General features: G+C 36.1%; 2 pseudogenes; both read left to right on the top strand.

Moving 5' to 3' along the window:
• Positions 1 to 9,934: 9,934 nt before the first annotated feature.
• Positions 9,935 to 14,474, top strand: LOC145812863 (BEL1-like homeodomain protein 9; annotated as a pseudogene).
• Positions 14,475 to 21,067: 6,593 nt separating this feature from the next.
• On the top strand, positions 21,068 to 21,370 carry LOC114276470 (uncharacterized; annotated as a pseudogene).
• Positions 21,371 to 22,562: the final 1,192 nt, after the last annotated feature.

A 22,562-nucleotide genomic window follows, 5' to 3' on the forward strand; every position in this document is an offset into this window, starting at 1 on the left:
ATGAGCTTGGAGCATGAACGAGATTTGTAGGACATCATTAGTGCATTCGGGTTGGTGTTTATAGAGGAATGGAATCGTTGGATGTCTTTGGATGGGGCCGTTGAGAAATTAATCCTTATTTCATCTCAGTTGGAGTCTGCAAAGAAATGGAATGATTGGATGTCTTTGGATGAGGCCATTGAGGACTTGTCGAATGCATTGAAGCCAGAGGTCAAGGATCAATAGTACAACACTCTGTACATGGAAATTGAGATTAACCCCTTTTTCTCTGAGATGCTTTTCTTAACTTATGCTTTGAATGAAATAAGTGTTTATGGTAATTCTGAAGCCAGTGACCAATCACTTAACTGGAGAACCACTACAATGTTGAGAACTGGTAATCCTTTTTAGTCTAGGTGTTAATTTTTTGAATGAGACAAATGCGTCTGGTAGTTCTGAAGCCAGCGACCAATTACGTAACAGGACAACCACAACGAGGCTGAGGGTTGGTAATCCTCCAATTCCAATGGTTGATTCTTTGAATATGACAAGTGTGTTCAGTAGTTCTGAAGCCAGTGCTCAACCACATAACTAGAGAACCACAACAAGGATGATCAGGGTTGGTGCTCTTCCAAGGGGCCCGCTTGCTAGTAGGAACGGGTAGCCGTTTGGCATGGGGGAGCAGGTCAAACCCGAGGAAATTAGTTCTGCAATCTCACTGTTGTTGGTTGGCTGAGAATAATATAGTAAAGTGAGGTGAATGTTGAATTTATTCATTAGGTTTTTGAAATTATTTTGCATGGGAAATATGAAAATTGTAGTCGTAATATATGTAGTTAAGAAGATACAAACAATTAAATTTATATTATGAAGCATGAACGACTTGGTAATTTTTGTTAGAAGAGTATACAAGTGCATTCTCATCATTCACAACCAATATGATCTTTAACTTTGTCTGGTGGTGTGTCATCATTCTATTCGAAATTGTTTGTGTAACGCATCCTTTGAAGAACTCCCTTCTCTACAAATCAATGTGATGTTGTATGAAAATTTCTTTTTGTCTTGCTTGTGTGGTACATTGATGTCAGAGAGATAAGATAGTTGCATAAAACTTTAGGTATAGGATTAATATGATACAGAATGAAATTGCATCACCCTTGAATGATAGATGATGCAATTTCATTCTGTATCATATTAATCCTAGATAGTTGCAATTTCATTCTGCATCACTCTTGAATGATAGATGAGTTGGTCTGTCAAGAGTATACCAATTATCATAACTCTAGGAAAATTCTCTCTCTAGAATGAGCACAACATCTACTGCCATTTTTTACCCCAAAGAAAAATCACAGGAAGAGGAAGACCATCTGATTCGCAACACTAAGAAGATCAACAGTAAAGAGTCAATAAGGGAGGAAGAGATGATAATCACTGAGGAGGATTCTCTCCTAGAAAATCTCCCACCCCCACCTCAAACATTTAGCCCTAAGATGATAGATACACCAACTGAGGGACCCAAAATTAAATCATTCAAGGAAGCCCTCGCAGCACCCAGAAGCAAAGACTTCTACTTTAATGAGTTAGAAGACATCATCAATACTATGGAGAAAGATGAGAATAGAGACACAGACATCCAAGATGGGCATACTCCACAGAGGGACAATGGGATATCCACAATCGCTCTCACAAAAACATTATTGAAAGAAATCAGACAACCTTGGACCAATGTTCTGCTCATCAGATTACTTGGAAAGCGTATAAGGTATAGAATGCTCTGTTCTCGAGTCAAAACACTCTGGGGGATACAAGATGATTTCGATGCAATTGGTCTGGGCAATAATTACTTCTTATTTAAGTTCTCCTCTCAAGAGGACTGTGCAATGGTTTACTCAGGTGGTCCATGGGTAATCATGGATCACTATCTAACGGTACTCAAATGAGAGCCTGGCTTCAAGGCATCAGAAGCCTTTGAAACCACCATAGCTGTCTGGGTTAGGTTTCCAGAGCTTCTGATTAAGTACTTTCAGGAAAAAGTTCTATACACCATTGCGAGGCAATTAGGGAAATCTTTGAAGATTGATCTCACTACTGCCATGGCCACAAGAGGGTGGTTTGTAAGAGTTTGCATTGAAGTGGACCTTAGCAAACCACTTTGTCCCAGATTCATTTTAGGTAAGAAAAGTTGCAATATTGAATATGAATCTGTTCATTCAGTTTGCTTTCATTGTGGCGGGGTGGACCACCGCAAGGAGCTTTGCAGATTCAAGACAGCACACTTAACACATCAGATGACCCAAAACTCTAGCTCGCCACCAACAGGTGACCCACAAACCATTACAGAGACCTCCCAAATGGCTCTTTCAGTGGATAATGGTTACCTGCAACAGAATGGGTTAGAGGAAGAGAATAAAGCTTTTGGGCCTTGGATGCTTGTACAAAGGAAAAACAGATGCCCAATGGCCTACAAGAAAGCCCACAATCCAAAGCCTAGCCCAAACTTCAATAAATATGCGGAGCTAAGCAACACTAGCCAACAAGAGGAGGAACATAACAAAGGTAAAAAAAAAAAAAAAAAAAACTACAAGATGAGGCCAAGAGAAAGAGGCCTACAATGCCCACTCAACCAAAAAGCCCACCACCCACAGTCTAAGAAACCCAAGAACATCTTCGGACCAAGTAACCTCTTCGCAGGTAGTAGTACCAGAACCACAAGCCAACACATGTGTCATGTCACATCTCACAGCTATAAATAGCCAGGGGTCAGTCACCATTAGCCTTGTAAAGTTATCTACCTAACCTGCAACTCCTATTCACTTGCAAGTAGATATACAATCCTCAGAAATCCCAATGGAAGAGCTCATCGAAGATAGGCCTACCTCACATCTACCATAACCCCCCAATGCTATTACTTCCCTAAACCCTACACACACCCTTACCACAAACCTTCAAGCCTCTCTATTAGATAGAGATTCGCGTCACAGCAAACCACCAGATCCTAGAACCTATCATGGAGATCGTGGAAACCCCACTACCACAAAGTTTGGTGCACCAGTTGGAGGGCAATACGTTGAGCCTCTTACTAGCACTAGGGATAGAAGCAATTCACTGTGTAGACACAATCTGGTGGATCGAACAACTAAGGGTGAGAATCGAGCCAGTTTGGAGCACCATACCATGGCCTCCAATGCACTCATTGCAGATGGCATCCATGAGGTCAATAGACCAAGATCATTGTAGGATTCGTAGCATCCTCACGAAACTGGATTCTAACCCATTACCACAATACCTATCCATGGATTCTATGAAAATATTGATTTGGAACTGCTGAGGGGCAGGAAACAACACCTTCAAGTGCAACTTAAGAGAACTCCTCAAAACCCATAAACCTGAAATACTGGTACTCATCGAAACTAAAGTTACATTTAGTTCCCTAGGGAATTTCTTCAACAATCTGGGCTTCTCAGCCTCCACAGTGGTTGATCCCATAGGTAGAATGGGAGGAATCTAGATGCTCTGGGACACAGACCATGTTAATGTTTGAACCTCCTCTGTTTCTAATCAATATATTCAAGCCACCATCCACCGAGAAGAATATGAAGAATGGATCTTTTCTGCAGTTTATGCCAGCCCCAATCCAACAATCAGGGATAATCTCTGGGAGGATCTGGAGAGGACAACTCACAATATGCACTAACCTTGGTTGGTTGCCGGAGACTTGAACGACTTCACTGACCTAAGTGAAAGAAGGAGCTTCTCCCCCAACCATAACTTTACCAGATCACAGCGATTTAGAGACAGAATCAACAATTGCAACCTCATTGACTTGAGCAGTGTAGGTCATCGACTTACCTGGACCAACAACAGACAAGGTTTAGCCAACACAATGGAACGATTGGATAGAGAGATGAGCAATGACCAATGGCGAGCCCTCTTTCCCGAAGGCACTGTAAGGACTCTACCTCACACATACTCAGACCACTCCTCCTTGGTGAACTTCACCCAAGGTATGCACCCGTCTAACCCTCTGAATCGGCCTTTTAGATGTGAATTTTCTTGGTTTTGTCACTTTAATTTTATTGAAGTTATTCAGAATTCGTGGCTAAATAGGACTAATAAGCTAATTGAAGCCATTGATACCTTTACTAACAATGTAAAAAATTGGAATAAAAAGGTGTTTGGTAATATCTTCAAGAGAAAAAGAACCCTTCTTGCTCGCATCGAGGGTATCCAAAAAGCCCAAGCACTTGCCTTTTCTCATAATCTCCACTTTTTAGAAAAGGACCTGGTTAAACAATTTAACAACACTCTTTTTCAAGAAGAGATTCTCTGGTTTCAAAAATCTAGATCCAAATGGCTGACTTTGGGGGACAAAAACACTAGATTTTTTCATATCTCTACACTTAACAAAATGAGGAAACTTAAAATTAATGCCCTTAAAAATGATTAGGGTAATTGGATTGCTAGAATGAATGAACTTAAAGCTTTCAAGTAACCACTTTACTAACCTTTTCAAGTATGAAGAGACTACTATTATTGAGGATTGGAATAATATTGCTAGAACTAGACTCACACCTAACGATAGGCTCTTAGCCCCCATTTCCAACTCTAAGATATGGCAGGCTATCAAAAACATCAAAGCTTTCAAAGCATCAGGCAAAGATGGCATTCAAGCTATTTTCTATCATCAATATTGGAACATTGTTGGCTCCTTATTTTGCCACTTCATCAAGACCTGCCTTCACAATAAACTTATCCCTCAAGAAATCAATAAAACCCAGATAGTCCTCATACATAAGCTTGACAACCCTGAGACCATTAAACAATTTAGGCCTATTAACCTTTGCAATGTCACCTATAAGGCCATTACCAAGATTATTGTCAACAGAGTTAGTCCTCTTCTCCCTGACCTTATCAGTCCTAACTAGAGTAGTTTTATACCTGGTAGAACTACCACGAATAATATTATCATTACCCATGAGATTATCCATACCCTTAGTGTGATAGCCTTGTTCCGTACTATGCTAATTGGTTCTTATTATGGATATGATTATGTGTTTGATATGTTTATGTGTGCCATTTATGTGAAAATATGTGGTTTTGAATTTCTATCTATTCGCCGTAGGAATATCTGTTTGATTATCTTCTTTGGAATTTAAATTGAAGGCCTTATCGGCCACACAACCCGAAATTGACTATGCCATTGTGATTGGCGTAATTTTTAGAACCTACGGTGAAGTTTAATTGAAAATTGATTCGGATCAAATTAATTGGATTGAATTTGATGAATTAGTGCTCAATTATTTTATATTAAAATAATGTGACCAAGGGAGCTCTTATTAAGTCCATTACACTCTCATTTTTGTTTCTTTTTAAGCCCAACATCTTAAATTATGCTCTAGAGAGAGAGAGGGGCCGAATTTAGTGAGAGAAGAGGCTCAAGGTAGAGATTTGCTAAGGAACTTGGTAATCTTGAAGCTACACTCAAGAATTAAGCATAAGTTTGGAAGATTAAAGCTCCTACGTGAGTAATCAACCCTTAATTCATGAGTTTGAATTGTGAGTTTGTGAATTGAAGATTAAATGGTGGGTTAGATCATGAATTGAGTTGGTTTTGTTGAATTGGAAGTCATGGAACACATGCATGTAGGAGATTGCTAGGAATTTCCTTGTTTGAGCATAAAGTGTGTAATCCATGTTGAATTGTGAATGAAGTCCATGTAATTGATCATCTCTTTACCAATTAAGTTGAGAACAATGAGTATATCTCACATGCATGTACAATTTATAAGAATATGAGTTTGAATGTATGAGTTTGTTATGTTGGAAATGAGTTTGATGTGAATTGGGGCATGCATGTGATTAAATTATGAAATTGGGCTTCATAATGTTGTAATTTGGTGTTTCTACCATGTTAGTACATGTATATGTGAAGTTTGAACCAAAATCATGTGTTTAGAGCCTTTGAATATCAAGTTGAAGCTCAAGAACAAGTTTTGGAAAATCCAAAAAATTTGATGTCCGCTCGAGCGGGAGAACCGCCGCTCGAGCGTAAAATTCAGGCTCCCAGTATTTTCTACAGACTCGACGTCCGCTCGAGCGTGGAAGTTCACGCTCGAGCGGGGAGCTATGTAGACCGAGTTTGCGCTCGAGCGTCCGAGTGCGCACTCGAGCGTAAATTTGATGTAAACAGTACTTTTGTAGACCTTATGGGTCCGCTCGAGCGGGAAAGTCCACGCTCGAGCGGGGACATTGTTTCTGAAAATTTTTAAAGTGCATTTTGTGTTTCGTTTTTCATTCTCTTTCACTTCTAAGTACTCTTACACATGCATTAAGCATTGTAAATGAATTAAAGGGATAAGAATAAAGCCTAAAGAGGAATATCTGAATTTAGAACAGATTGAATCATTTGTGACCCATATGTGTTATGTGATGTGTAGGGTCAAGCTCCAGGGCAAATCAACCAACTGATCACTGTGAGTAATATTTGAACAAAGATATCTGAAATATGTTGTTTGTCCAATTGCTTACTTCTATGTAAGTCTTATAAGTTCGATAATTTGAATAGTGGACAATGTTTGCTACGCCAAATGAATGGGCCAAAGGCCAGTCTGACATGAATAAGAGAATGAATGGGCCAAAGGTCAGTCTGACATGAATGATAGTCGGACATGAATGATAAAGTGAATGGGCCAAAGGCCAGTTTGACATGTATGACATGAATGAATGGGCCAAAGGCCAGTTTTGATATGAATGAGAGAATGAATGGGCCAAAGGCCAGTCTGACATGAATGCGAGAATGAATGGGCCAAAGGCTAGTTTGACATGAATAAGAGAATGAATGGGCCAAAGGCCAGTCTGACATGAATGAGAGAAATGGGCCACAGGCCAGTCTGACATGAATAAGAAAATGACTGGGCCAACGGCCAGTCTGACATGAATAAGAGAATGAATGGGCCAAAGGCCAGTCTGACATGAATGATAGTCTGACATGAATAATGGTCTGACGTGAATGAATGGGCCAGAGGCCGTTGGATATGAATGAATGCACCAGAGGCCAGTTTGACATGAAAGATAGAATGAATGGGCAAAGGGCCAGTTTGACACTAATGAACACTAATGATAGTATGAATGGGCCAAAGGCCAGTTTGACACTAATGAAAGTATGAATGGGCCAAAGGCCAGTTTGACATGAATGGGTTGGGCCCAAGGTCGTCTGATATGTTTGGAACTACAGTCACCTGTCCTATGTATATCTATGTATATATTAGGTAGAATATGAATTGGGCCCAAGGCCGTTTGTCGTATGTTGTTCTAATGTATCTTCTTTATTCGATATTGTTCACTGAACTTTCACTCATGCTCATTCATGTGTATATAGGTGAGCCAAGAGCGGTCCAAACCCAGCCTCAGTGAAGTCTATGTGGAACAACGAAGGTTTTGAGGAGTCAGCCCTTGCGTCTCACGCACGAGACACATCTTCGCCCTTTTGCTATCTTGTGTCATTTTGTCATGTTGGCGAGGACTTTGGATACGTTTGTATATAGTTTTGATTGGCTGACCTAGACTTGAATGATCCTGTCTATACAGAACTTTATGCTACTGTATTATCTGATGTGAGTTATTAATATCTTTATGTATGGTTTGTTATAATGTACCATGTAAGCACAGCTCTATGGACAAAGTTTTAAATTCTGCTTCCATTTGGCCCCTTTACTCTAATGAGTTATGTTTGATTTGGTTTGAGGCCGTAGGTAATATCAGGATTACCAGCCGGTTATGTCCTTAACCCATGGGGGTGGGTTCGGGTCATGACACTTAGGCTTAAGAAAGGCAAGTCTAGGGGTATGGTTATCAAAATTGGTTTGGAAAAAGCTTATGATAGGCTCTCCTGGGACTTCATTCAACATTCCCTTAAAGAGTTTGGACTTAATTCTGATTGGATTACCTTCATTATGAACTGTGTTTCTACTGTTAGATCCTCTATTATCTGGAATGGTGAGACCCTCCCCAGTATAAACATGGGTAGAGGCCTCCGACAAGGAGACCCTTTCTCCCCTTACCTTTTTGTCCTTTGCATGGAAAATATTTCAAATATGATTAAAATTCAATCTGATAGTGGTAGGTGGATAGGCCTTAAGGCCGCCAAAGATAGCCCTCCTATTTCCCACTTGTTTTTTGCTGATGATATCATTTTGTTTGCCAAAGCTAATGATAGCAATTATGACTGCATTACAGAGGTTCTCTCTGAGTTTTGTGATATGTCTAGTCAAAAAGTTAACCTGCATAAATCCAAAATGTTTGTCTCTCCAAACGTCTCTAGAAGGGAAGCCCTCCCTCTTAGCCATAAATGTGGCATACCCTTGACGAATGACTTAGGTAAATACTTAGGCACACCCATTCTCCACCACAGAATAAACAAGACTCTCATAAAGGATATCATTGAGAAAATTTCCAAAAAACTTTCTGGATGGAAAGCCAAGAACCTGTCCTTAGCTGGTAGAACTACCCTGGTGAAATCTGTCACATTTGCTATACCTAACCACTTGATGCAAACCATGGAAATCCCCAGGCAAGTGTGTGACCACATAGATAAACTGAATAGAAACTTTCTGTGGGGTAGCACTGAAGGGGTTAGGAAAATTCATCTTGTTAACTGGAACCAAGTGTGTAAAAACAAAAAGCATGGTGGGCTTGGTAGCAGGAAAGCTAGAGAGCAAAATTCAGCTTTTATTTCCAAATTGGGCTAGAAGTTAATTAGTAATGCTGAGGATCTTTGGTGTAATGTTCTTAAATCCAAATACCTCATAAATCATTCTCTATCCAGCTAGCCAACCAAAAGAAGAGTCTCTCATACTTGGAAAAACATTATCAAGAACAAGGATGTTTTAGATAAGAATTTCAAGTGGAATGTGGGTACAGGGGAGAATATCTTCTTATGGACTGACTGATGGTGTGGATCGCAGCCTCTTTGGAACAAATACCAAGGACCTCATATTGATAACAACACTAGAGTTAGTTCTATTCTAGATAATGAAGGACAATGGGATCTGTCTACTATTGAAGCAGCCATATCTCAATAAGACAAGGAAGAAATTCTCACTATATACAGGCCCAGGTATGTGACATTCACTGATGGCCCAATTTGGAAGGGCTCTACCAATGGTAACTACTCCACTGCAGCAGCCTATCAAGCCATATCAGGGCAGGATAACAATGGAGAAGACTAGCAATGGCTGTGGAAAATGAAAGCTCCCCGGAAAATTAAAAGCTTCCTATGGCTAGTTATGTAAGATAAACTCCTAACCAATAAAAAGAGGCTAATTAGAAATCTTTCCTGACTGACACTTGTCCCAGATGCCAGTGTAGTAGGGAAGACATCCTCCATCTACTCAGAGATTGTTCTAAAGCAAAATCAATATGGCTACTTCTGAGAGACTCCAACTGGTGACAACAAAGCATATCTACTTCAATTCAGGATTGGATCAAAGCTAATCTTAAAAGTAAGGTGCAAGTCAATGGAGTGCAATGGCCCCTAGTCTTCATAACATCACTTTGGAACATATGGAAGGAGAGAAACAAAGTAGTCTTTGAGAACCACACTCAACACCCATTTGTTAGTGTCAAGTTCATTTTAGAGCAAGCAGGGGCAACTCAACAAGCATTCTAGAATTTCTAAAATCCAAATTACATAAACCCTGTACTAACTAAGTGGTCTTGTCCCATTGCAAGAAAACTCAAACTCAACATTGATGGCTGCTCCAAAGGTGACCCAGGATAGTCAGGCTATGGTGGACTACTAAGAGATGAAGTTGGCTCCTAAATATGTGGTTACCATGGTTACCTAGGCTATTGCACTAGCTTGGAAGCAGAAATTTGAGGCATATACAAAGGATTGACCATTATTATGCAAAAAGGGTTGTCCAACATCACCATTGAAACCGACCCTCAGAATGCCATGGAAATGCTCAGAGAAGGTGTTGCTAATACTTTACCCTATCGAGCCATTGTTGAGGATGCTAAGTTCCTTCTCAGTAAGTGCCAGTGTTCTATCCAGCATATTCTCAGGGAAGGCAACCACAGTGCTGATGCTTTGGCCAACATTGAAGTTAATCAACAAGAACATCTAGTATTTTTAAAGAACCCGTCTAGCTCTCTGTTCTCTTTTCTCATCACTGCTATGGTGAATGCTAACTCTGTAAGGGATTAACATATCCCATGACTACTCTGTCTGTAAACTCTTTGTTTTAACTAATTCCCATGAAAAAAAAAAAAAAAAAGAGATGATGATATTGGTACATGAGGGATGATTTTGAAATCTGATTTTTTTTTTTTTTTTTTTTTTGGAGGTACATGAAATTTTGGAAATATACATTTATTAGATTTTGATTCCTATTCTCTTTCATGGGTACATGAGATGAGGTTTTTCGAAAATGTTATAATCAACTTTAATTCCCGTCTCCTTTTGCAGCTTCTGGGGTTTTGAAAAACAGTAGTTAGGCTCTGTTTGGTTATCACTAAAAAATGCCCTTTTGGCTATTTAAGCAATTTTATTTATTTATTTATTTATTTATTTATTTTGCATGTCTTACAAATGTTGATTTAGGTGCAGATAAAAAATAAAAAAATAAAAAAAAAACTATTTATTTAGCAAGACTCACCATGCTTAAAACGTGCCAAAAAAAAGTCAAATTTTTTTTTTTGAAAAAAATAATTTTTAATTTCAGTATTTTTTACTTTTCAGGTCTTTATATCCTGGAAGTTTATTTAAAATTAAAAATAACAATTGATGAAAAAGAATTTCAAACCCAACCTGAACTTTTCCAATAATAAATATATATATATATATATATATATAAATTTGTCAAAGCAACAATTTTTTTAGTAACATTTTTATTAAAGGAATAAAAATAAAGAAAAAAGATGTATACAAAAGATGCTACAAAATAAATGGTTCGGATTAGGGGCGGAGGCACATGAGGCCCGGGGGGTCACGTGCCCCCCTCAACTATTGGGAAATTATACTTTTGCCTCTAATAAAAAAATATATATTTCAAATATAATCCTTTTACGTAATTTCTTGAAATTTTATATCACTATATTTTTTTTTTACTTTTTTACCTTTAAGAAAAATCTGTTTAATTTGTCACTCTAAATATTTAATTATGCTAAAAAATATTCTTATAAATTTTATATTAGAAAAATGTTATATGTCACCGATTTTTTGTTATATCACATCTTATATAAGTATTTGTAATTGGTTCATTTATTTATATATAGTTATTACATAATTAATGACAACTAATAATATGTTGTCATCTAATCCAATGATTCAAAATGGAGAAAACTACAAGTGATATATAACAACACTTTGTGCATTATTTATTCACCTCTCTCTCTTTTCTTTTTCTATCACTCTCTCTCTCTATATATATATTTATTGAAAAATGTCTAAGACCCCCTTTTTTTCCCACACCCTTTGACCCCCTCTCTCTCTCATTGGTTGGATTTTCTTTTTCTTTTTTTTTTCTTTTTTTTGTTTCCCTTGTCCTCCAACCATCACCTGCCACATGTGTGTGGGGGTGGTGGGGGTGGTGATTGGAGGGGGTGTCCATCACTCCTCATATTTATTTTGTGTGTATGTATCTTAATATAATTTTACTCTCATATTTTGTGAAGGCATATATATTTTAAAACCGTGATGATCATCATACATAAAATCAAATTAATAATAATACAGATAATGATTAGTTAACTTGAACTTATGTATGAATATACCGTTGCAATCGTACTAATATTTAATCTTACCAACAAATAAAAATTAAGTTCAATTAGATTATAATTTTTGTTTAAGATTTTAATTCAATAATATCCCTTTTAAGTCAAAATCTTAACTAGCTTAAATAATTGAAACAGAACTAATGATAAGTTCAATGGGCCCGAACAGTATCATCATTGTCCCAGTCCAAATATTTTGTTATGGATACTCTTTTTTGAGGTACCCTCGGGCCCTGATACCCTGCCGTGAATTGGCCCGAACAATATCCTCATGTCCCAGTCCAAATATTCTGTTATAGTTCCATTTGGGAAGTTGGTTTGTAAGTTTTTTTTTGATTAAAATAGTCAAAAAAAACAAAATAAGTTTTTTAACCCAATAAGACAAAATATCACATCTAACCCATAATCATTACATTTTTTCTCTCACAAAAAAATCAAAAAAGTCAAAAACTCTTCCTAAATCAAGCTTTTTAACCCCAAGCTAAAATAACTAAAAAAAACTAAAAAGTCAAAAAGTCAACCCACTTCCCAAACGGAGCTTATGTACTTTTTTTGAGGTACTCTCGGACCCATGATACCATGTCGTTTTGTTTGGTTTGGCTTTTAGAATTTATTTTTTGATTTTTATATTTTTTTAATCGGTAAAAACTAATTAAGTAAACATAATAAAAATTATTTTTAAAAATTCAAATATATATTTTTTTCAAATTAATTTTATTTTTCAAAAAAAATTACAAAAATTGATTTTGTAATTAAAACCAAACATGCTTTTGATTATCACTAAAAAAATTATTTGGCTATTTAAGTAAACTTTTATTTTTTTGCATGTTTTGCAAATGTTGATTTGGGTGGTAAAATAACAAGACTACCACGGTCGACCTGTGTTAAAAAAAATCATATTTTCAAAAATATTTGTAATATGTAATTTTATTTGTTTATTTTTAAGGTCTTTATAATTTAGAAGGATCTGAAAATTGCACAAAAATTAAAAAAAAAAAAAAAAATTACTAATGCTAAATAAAAATTTCAAACCCAACCTAGCCTTTTTCAATAACAAAAAGTAACTTTTGATTATTGGATAAATTTCATTTTGCTCCCTTACACCTCACATTCAATTTCACTTTGCCCATTTGTTTTTTAGTTATTTCAGCCAACCCTCAAATTTCGAGCCAGGTGGCAATTGAGTCTATTTGTATAAGGTTGTTTTGAAAATTAACGGAGAAGAATCTCGTTATAAAATAGAGATTATTTCATTTTTATCCCTATACTCTTACACGATTTTCAATGACCCCAGACTAGTTTTATTTTCACGCATACCCCCATACTATTTAAATTACTCTCAATTTTGTCCCTACCGTCACATTTGAAACGAAAAACATTAAAAAAAATTACATTTTAGCCCCAAATTTCAAAATAAAGATGCAAATCCACTCTTTCCTATCAGTAAACCACCACCACCAACCACCACTTCAAGCCCTTCTATCTCCTTTGTCATAACTCCATTTCGCCTCATTTTTACATTGTTGAATTCAACTCACGGTCTAGTTTGTATATCACATCTAACACATCTCGTTCTTCCTCTTTTTGCATGCTATCGGAGCTCCAAAATTTGATAATAAAAAAATAAGACTTTTCTTCTCATTTTTTACTTTTCTTCGAGCCATCTTTCGGACTTCATATCTTTCTCGATTCTTGACAGTTCTACTTCATTCTTTCGCCATTCTCTTCACCTCACTTCCTACTTTGCCCTACACTACCTCGCTTTCTCACTTCTTTGTGTAATGGCCGATTTTGGTATGTCGAAAGTTGTCCGAAAACTAATTTTGAAAATTTCAAAACATTACAACCCATATGGTGCAATTCTATGAAAAAAGTGTTTGGTACCCTTCTTTTGCATCTCTTGCCACCATATCTTGACACTCCCATCTGCGGAGCTGGTGAAGACTAACCTATCAAACCCGACAACCACCAGATTGATACAAACAAGCTAATGTTAGCCAAACAAATTGGTCTTTCATGAAGCCAGGTGTGCTACTTTTTGTTAGCTCTAGTAGCCTCTACTTCACACACACACTACACAAATGTGCACACACATATACAAGCACTCAGAGAGCTCTCTTTAAGGTGCTCAATGTCGGATCAAACTTTTGACTTGTATTTGTCGGATCAAGGTTGACAATGCTAACCAGGTTTCTAATTGGTTCATCAACGCAAGGGTGAGACTTTGGAAGCCCATGGCGGAAGAAATAAACATGCTTAAAACACGGCAAGGTCAAAAAGCTTTGCAAAGGGAGGAACAACAAAATACCAATAGGCCAAATGACCATTTGCCTACAGCCACCTCATTTGCTTATGAAAATCCATCCACATCCACCCAGCGGGCCCAAGACCTTCCATCTAAATGCACTAGAAATGAATTTCCCAATATATACATAGGGACTGAAGAGCCGGTGAATTTATCTTATGAAAATTTGTCACGTCATCAACAAATGAGCGTTGCTGCAAACACTGCAAGTAGAAGCGGGGGTGTTTCTTTAACACTAGAACTCCATCAGAATAATGGGATTGGTTTATCAGAGCCCTTTCCAATTAACGCAGTTCGTCGTTTCGGTCTTGAAGCGAACACCAAGGGGTATGTAATGGGTAGTTTTGAAGCACAGAATTGGCAATTTGGAAGAGATATGATTGGTGGGCAACTTTTGCATGATTTTGTTGGCTAAATGATATATATTGAGAAAGATCTCTATTGGATGTGTGCTTTTATCGACTGCCTGAACCAAGAGAACCTATTAGGTCTGTGTATGAATAGTAATCGTCGATTTGAGCGGCGTGAGAGGACCATGGTGATTTCGATAATGGCAAGTATTCGTCCCAGGAAGTCGCGTTTGGTGGAGAAGTGTTAGGAGGGCTGGCGTTGACATTGTTGAATCGAAATGATTCGTTTGCGGGCTGAAGAAGTGTTAGGAGGGTTGGTTTGCATCTTTCTTTTGAATTTGGGGCCAAAATGTAAAATTTTTAACGTTTTTCGTTTCAAATGTGATGGCAGGGGTAAAATTGATACTCCCTCCGTCCCAAAATAATTGTCCTTTTTGAGGAATCCAACTTTTTTTGGTAGTACAATTATTGCTTTTGAAAAAAGTTAATTTTTCAAAATTATCCTTTTGATAGTACATTTTTTGGGAATATCAATGTCATAATTGTACTTTTTATATTGTTTATTAATTTAAAAGAAGGGCAAAATAGGAAATTTATATTATTTTTGTACTTGATTTTTTAAGAGGGACTAATATTTTGGGACAATAAAAAATGGAATAAGGGACTAATATTTTGGGACGAAGGGAGTAGTAATTTAAATAGTATGGGGGTACGTCTGAAAATAAGAGTAGTCTGGGGGGTCATTGAAAATCGTGCAAAAGCATAGGGGTAAAAATGAAATAATCTCTATAATATACTTAGCACCATTATGCTTTTATCAAAATCTTATTTTAATCCTTAATACCCTTATACTTTTATCAAAATCTCATTTTAGTCCTTCTATCAATTTTTAAAATGATGTTATATGACTTAGCTCAATTGTAACTTAACTCGAAATCAAAATTGACTGATAATCAATAGGTCAAGACGCAAAATGAGATTGGGTGTAAAGTATAAGGATAAAAAGTGTAATTTGCCTTTTATTATTTGTTAAATGCATCAACTTTTTTTAGTAAAAAACACAATTAAACAAGCCATTATTATAATAGATTCTGGTTCTTATCTCCTTGTAAAAGAGAAAAAGAAAAGAAACCATAAGGAATGAAAATTAAAATAAAAAAAAATAAAGAGAACAATTTGGGGTTCAACATTAATTTATTAGGTAAATGATAGTGCTAAAATCAGAATTAATACTTCCACATGAAAACATCAATTTTGGAACAAATTATTCAGTTCTCCTATAGGAAGTCTAGATAATGTTTCAAATTAAAAGTTGTTGGTTTAAGTTATAAGACACATCATTTTTGTATTGAAATTTTAGAAAAAAAATATGAAAAGTGCCCATTAGTAAATATAATAAAGCATTAGTCCAAGTGCACTGAATAATTTTTCTAATTTTGGGCTCAGCATTATCAACTTTCAAGTTAATTTTTTTTTTCTTTCAATAAATAGAAGATTGTTTAGATATTTAAGAAGATTTATACGGGCAATCCAACTAACAAAAACCACCAAATATGATAAAGGAAACAGCTCACAATGGGAAGAAACAAACTCAATACAACAAAGCAATCATAATATGAGACACATAAAAAACAATTTTTCTGTGATTGAAGAAACTCTCTAAACACATTTTTACCCCTTATTTTGAGTGTGCTGTTTATTTAGCGTTTTCAAAAATTAATTTCACACCTACTTTTGAAAACTCTTTTCAATGAGAGAAAATTTGGACTAACCGGTCGTCTTTTAACCAGAACAGGTTTTTTTTTTTTTCTTTTTTTTTCTTTTTTTACAATTGGCACCTGTTATTTTTTATATTTAAAAAACTCTACCAAACGCTACTTATGTTTTTTTTATAAGAATTGATTTTCCAACCACTCAATTATAGGAGAAATGTATGTTTGGAATAATTTTTTGACTTTTTACGAAAATATATGTAATAAAATATTGTAATAAAATCAAAATGACAATTTTACCCTTTTGACTTTTAACTTTTTGACTTTTTGGGTACTTGAATTCAAAGTGGTTTCCCCTCACAAGACACTCTTGAATAGTATAGATTTTTTAGATTTTTTAGTAATTTTTTGATTTTTTTGACTTTTTTAATTTATCCCAAACAAAACCTAAATGATCAATCAGCTCCTAATTTATTTTTGATAATGGTATTCCAAATCTATAATGCTTCTAATTTCTTATGACAAATGCTAAATAATGTTCTTGGGTGCATTGTTTAACATTAAGATTAAAAAAAGAAAAAGAAAAAAAAAGAGCATCGAAAATAAGTAAAATTGTTAAAATGTATAATAATTTCAATAAAAATTGCATTCAAAGAAAAGCATTTTGTGTTTTTAAATTTTTTTTTTCTTGTGTATAGCGATTCCGGTTTTCCTCTCATTATTTATTATATTCCGGACTCAGTTCCGTGGATGTGTGTTGTTGTCTTATTTTCGTTTCTATCTTTTACTCTTTGTATTTGAGTTTTGGGCCCTGTTGGGAAAGTTTGAAACAGGCCAGTTGTGTTTAGAAACAAATAGTTTATGCCCCAGATTTTGGCCTTCACGCTCGAGCGGGGCTTTTGACGCTCGAGCGGGCCCCTTTGCTTTTGCTCCTCCGCTCGAGCGGGGAGTTTGATGCTCGAGCGGGATTATTCAGTCTTCAGTATTTTTTTCTGTAGGGCATCGAATGCTCGAGCGTCCACTTTCACGCTCGAGCGTGAGTTTGTGTCTGACGCTCGAGCGGGGCATTCCACGCTCGAGCGGACTGTGATGTATATTAGTCCAAGATGAAGCTTTTTGAACCACTTTTTCAACCCACTCTCTCTCTCTAGGTTTTCAAAACCCTCATTTGAGAGCTCCTCTCTCTAGAATACATCTTCTCTCTACGAAATCTTCTAGCTCTAGTGATCTTCCACCCTAATCCCTTTGTAAAAAGTGTGGAGCTTGGCGTGGCCTTCGTTTTGATCCGAAAAAGTTGGTGTTCGGAACATCTTGAGTTTTGCCCTTCATCTCCTTTGAGCTTCGAAATTTGAGGTAGGGATAACCTACTTCTTTCTATGAGTTTTGACATAGATATTATGTATTGGTACTGTTTGGGTAACTTGGGAAAGTGAGGGTTTTGAAATTGAAATTATGAAAGAGGGGTTTTCTATTTTTGGGGTTCCAAGTGTATGAGTGGTCCCTAAAATAAAGTTGTGGTGTTTGATTGATGAAATTTGGCTTTAGGAGCAATATTTGAGAAAAAGGGAAAAAGCCCTAATTTAATATAAATGATTAATTTGTATAATTAATCCGAAAAATGTGGAAATATGAAATTGAGTTGAAAACTATGAAATTGGGAGATTATGAGATTGAATGGTGAAGTTGGATTGATTAATCACTCACCCTTGAAATTGTAGATAATTTATCTATTTGATAATTTATTATCTGTTTAGAAATAACTGCTTTGGGCTATCGGTGGAGGATAGTCTTGATTGTTGTAGACACTGTATGATGATTAGGTGAATTAAAACTAATCAATTGAGTATGTCATTGAATATGACGGATGGAATAACACATTGAATATGTTCTTTGCTTGATCATTGTATATGATAAGTGTTTAAATATATTGCATATGTATATTGTTTGGGAGGAGATAGGGGATGTACTCCAAGGTTTGAGAGGAGATAGGGGATGTACTCTCAAACCTGTTTGGGAGGAGATAGGAGATGGACTCCATTGATAATTAAGTTGGCCGGAGTGTCCAGGGTGAAAATCCCGAAATCTTGATTACGTTTGCATAACGTAGATAATCGAATTGAAATGTTTTAATATGAGTTGTAGTCTCATTTGAATTGTGGACAATGGATGTGTTTTTAATATGAGTTCTAGTCTCATTTAATTGTTTGGCTAGATAGCGAGCCATGTTTATGAATTTGAACTGGATAGGTAGAGGAAAAGTGGAATGAAACATGGATATATTTGTCATGAAACTGGAAAGCGTTGTAAGTTGATTTACGAGTGTTAATCATTTCGAATGCTAATGTCTTAGTTATTTCTCATACTTGGTTTAGGATATCTCTACTGAGCTTTGGCTCACCCTTATGCGACATCATTTTCAGGTACAAATAGTATGCCACCCCCAAGGACGTAGCTTGGGAGGCTTAGAGGGTGACGGATCTTTTTGTTGTTATTTTTTTTTTGTATTACATGTAAATCAAGCCAAGGGCTTATTTTGTATAAAGAGTTAGAACTCTTCTTTTGTTGAACCCAAGTGTTGACTTGGAAAGTTGTAAGCCCGTAGGGCATTTACTTTTGTTGTCAACATGTAATACTTTTGTACTTAATACTCTGATGCTTGGAATATGATATCTCTTTCTTGTATCATGAATGTATGAATTATGGGTATTATTTTGAGGGCGTTACGTTGTGTTTCAAAAATACTTTTCAGTAAGACCCATTCATTTATTATACTAGATTTTGTAGATAAATTTTTTATGATATTAAATGCAACATCAAATCTCAATCACCTCCCAATTTGTTATACTTAGATTTTGTAAATTACTTCTTTTAAATGATAGATACTTCAAATCTATAATGCTCCCAATTTATTAGAGCATTCACAATAGACATGTTAATGAATGTATTAGTGTCAGTGGCCAAATTTTTAGCAAGTCACAGTGACTTTTGTTTTCACAATGGAAGTGTTAACAGGTGTGTTAGTGTCAGTTGTTAAGTTGTGTGTTAATTGCAGCCAGTGATTTAGCTAGCAAGGGAGAGAGTTTTGTGTACTTGGGGAAGTCCTTTCGGACGTCCGGCCAGAAGTCCCCCCGGACGCCTCGCCGAAAGTTCACCTTGGATGTTCGGACCCTTCAAGAAAAGAAAAATAAATAAATAAATAAAATAAAATTGGGTCTGACCGATTGATTGGCCGATCAACTGTAATATTATTATTATTATTTTTTTTACTTGTTGAGATTTTTTTGGGCTTGAAATTTTTGATTAAATTAAATTTTTTATTTATTTTATTTATTATATATATATTCTTAACACACACCTTAACACACCGATTGCATCACCACTTATTCTCTAAAATTAACAAACTCTTAACACACATTTTTGGGCCCTATTTTTATCGTTTTTTGTCATATAATACACACCTTAACACACTTTTTTACCCATTCCATTGTGAATGGTCTTATAGGGGGAATTACTTAACAGTATAACAGAGAAAAAAAAAAATAAAAAAAAATTTACTAAAACATAAAGGGTTGCAACTTGCACCCTCATAACTTTTCACTTACATCTTACCACAAAATTATTTGTACCCCATGTATTTGTAATTTTTTTTTTTCTCTACTCCACTCTTAAGTAATTGTGCCTTTATTATACCTTGATTTTGTAGAGTACTTTTTTTTATGAAATTAAATGTACATCAAATCTATGGTTAATAGATAGCCTTTTTTTAGGGGGTTGGGCTTAAAAAAAATAGACTTGTTGGGCTTAAATGTGCTCCCAAGTTGAGATAATAACTTGAAAAAAATAAAAAATAAAAAAATTAAATGATATACACGAATTTTTTTTATAAAATTAACAATTTCAATTATTAAAATGAAAGATCTACCTTACCAGCCAGGACAACAAATGCAATCCCTACATCAAACTAATTACTTAGCGTAACAACATCTTGTTTGGTTTCAAAAAATTGAGCAAACCTTTTAGAAAATTGAATTTTTTATTTTTTCATTTTTTATTTTTTGTTTTTAGTCAAAATTTTTAATATTTCAAGATATTTTTTATTTTTATTTTTTAGATGTACCTAACCTAGATACATTTAAAAAATATAATATTTATGGAAAAAAAATCTTTTAAAAATTCATCAAATACAAAAAAACACAAAAATTCAATACATTTTTGTATTCTTGTGTATTTATTGAATTTTATAAATATTTTTTCACAAATATTTTTTACTTTTGAAGTGCATCTAAGTTATGTCCATTTTTAAAGTAAAAAAATTACCTAAAATATTAAAAAAATTCACTAAAAATAAAAAAAATAAAAAATAAAAAACTCAATTTTTTAAAAATCAATCAAAACCAAACAAAAGTATCACAATCTAATAATCACCAGTAATCCAGTCAATTACATACAATTCTCATAATGGGAAGAAATAAATTCCATAAATATCAAACTCATCTCTATAAAATTAAACCCACAATCTCAAATTATAAAGCAAGTCTCTTTTGGCAAACAAGTTAAAAGCAGCTTTTTGGCTTTTAATCTCTTTTAGCTAGGTCACATCACTTCTCTATTTTTTCACATGTTTCCCCCCCCCCCCAAAAAAAAAAAAAACAAAAAGTTAACTTGTATACCAAAGTCGTCCTCGCAAAAGGTTGAGGCCTATAAATTCATGAATCAACTTGGTTGAATAATAAAGAATTCAGAAGGGAGAGAGACTTATGATGTGTTTGGTTGGAGGATTTGGAGATGGATTTGGAAAGGAAAATGAAAAAGATAGGTGAAATGTGAATAAAACATACCTATATTTCACCTAGTTTCACACACCTTTTTCCTTTCCCTTTCCAAATCCCTCTCCAAATCCCCCAACCAAACACAGCATTAGGGTTTTTGAGTAAGGAGAAGAAAAGATGCCTTGCTTGAACCTATCTACTAACGTAAACCTGGAGGGCATTGACATCTCCTCCATCCTCAAGGAAGCCACTTCCGCTGTCGCCGATCTCATTGGAAAACCAGAGGCTCATGTGATGGTTATGCTGAAGGGTTCAGTCCCCATTGCTATAGGTGGGATTGAGGACCCAACAGCCAATGGTGAAGTGGTGTCCATTGGAGGTCTTAACCCAGATGTAAACAATAAGCTTAGTGCTGCAATTTCAACCATACTTGAAGCCAAGTTGTCTGTTTCTCCTACAAGATTCTTCCTCGAATTCTAAAGTGATCCTGGACCTCCATGTATGTGTGGGGTCCACATCATTAGTGGACCAGATTTGTAGAGGTGTTGTGGGGGGTGACGGTCTCAATCATTGCTCATATTTAATGGAAAATGTTTAGGACCCCCTTTGGAGATAACCCTCACACTCCCAAAGTGATCCCGGTCTGCCATGTATGTATGGGGCCTACTAATGTATGTATTGTGTCCACATCATAAGTGGTCTAGATTTGTGGGGGTCTCAATCATTGCTTATATTTAGTGGAAAATGTTTGGGACCCAATTTGGGAATGACCCCCACCCCCTCAAAATGATCCTCGCCCTCCATGTATGTACGGGGCCTACTCATGTATATATGGGGTCCACATCATGAGTGGTCCAGATTTGTGAGGGTCTTAATCAACGCCCATATTTAACGAAAAATGTTTGGGACCCCCTTTGGGGATGACCCCTACACACCCAAAGTGATCCTGGCCCTACATGTATATGTGGGACCTACTTATCTATGTATGGGGTGCACATCATGAGTAACCAAAATTTGTGGGGGTCTTGTGGAGGTCTGGTGGGGGTTTCAATCTTTGCTCATATTTATTGGAAAACGTTTGGGAACCCCTTTGGAAATGACCCCCACACCCCCAAAGTGATCTTGGCCCTCTATGTATCCTATTCATATATATGTGGGGTCCACATCAAGAGTGATCCAGATTTGTGGGGGTCTTGTGGGGGTAGGGGTCTCAATCATTTCTCATATTTAACGAAAAATGTTTGGGACCTCTTTAAGGATGACCCCCACACCCTCAAAGTGATCTTGGCCCTCCATGTATGTGTGGGGCCTACTCATGTATGTGTGAGGTCCACATCATGAGTGGTCCAAATTTGTGGGGGTCGTTTGGGCGGTAGGGGTCTCAATCGTTGCTCACATTTAATGAAAAATGTTTGGGACCTCCTTTGGAGTTGACCCCAACACCTCCAAAGTGATCTTGGCCCTTCATGTATATATGGGGCCTACTTATGTATATGTGAGGTCCTCATCATGAATGGTCCAGATTTGTGGGTGTCTTGTGGGGGTGAGGGTCTCAATCTTTGCTCATATTTAATAGAAAATGTTTGAAACCCCTTTAGGGTTGACCCCTACACCCCCAAAGTGATATTGGCCCTCCATGTATGTATAAGGCCTACTCATGTATGTGTAGGGT

Source organism: Camellia sinensis, chromosome 15, assembly GCF_055761805.1.
Source record: "Camellia sinensis isolate YWXY chromosome 15, ASM5576180v1, whole genome shotgun sequence".
Classification (NCBI taxonomy): domain Eukaryota; kingdom Viridiplantae; phylum Streptophyta; class Magnoliopsida; order Ericales; family Theaceae; genus Camellia; species Camellia sinensis.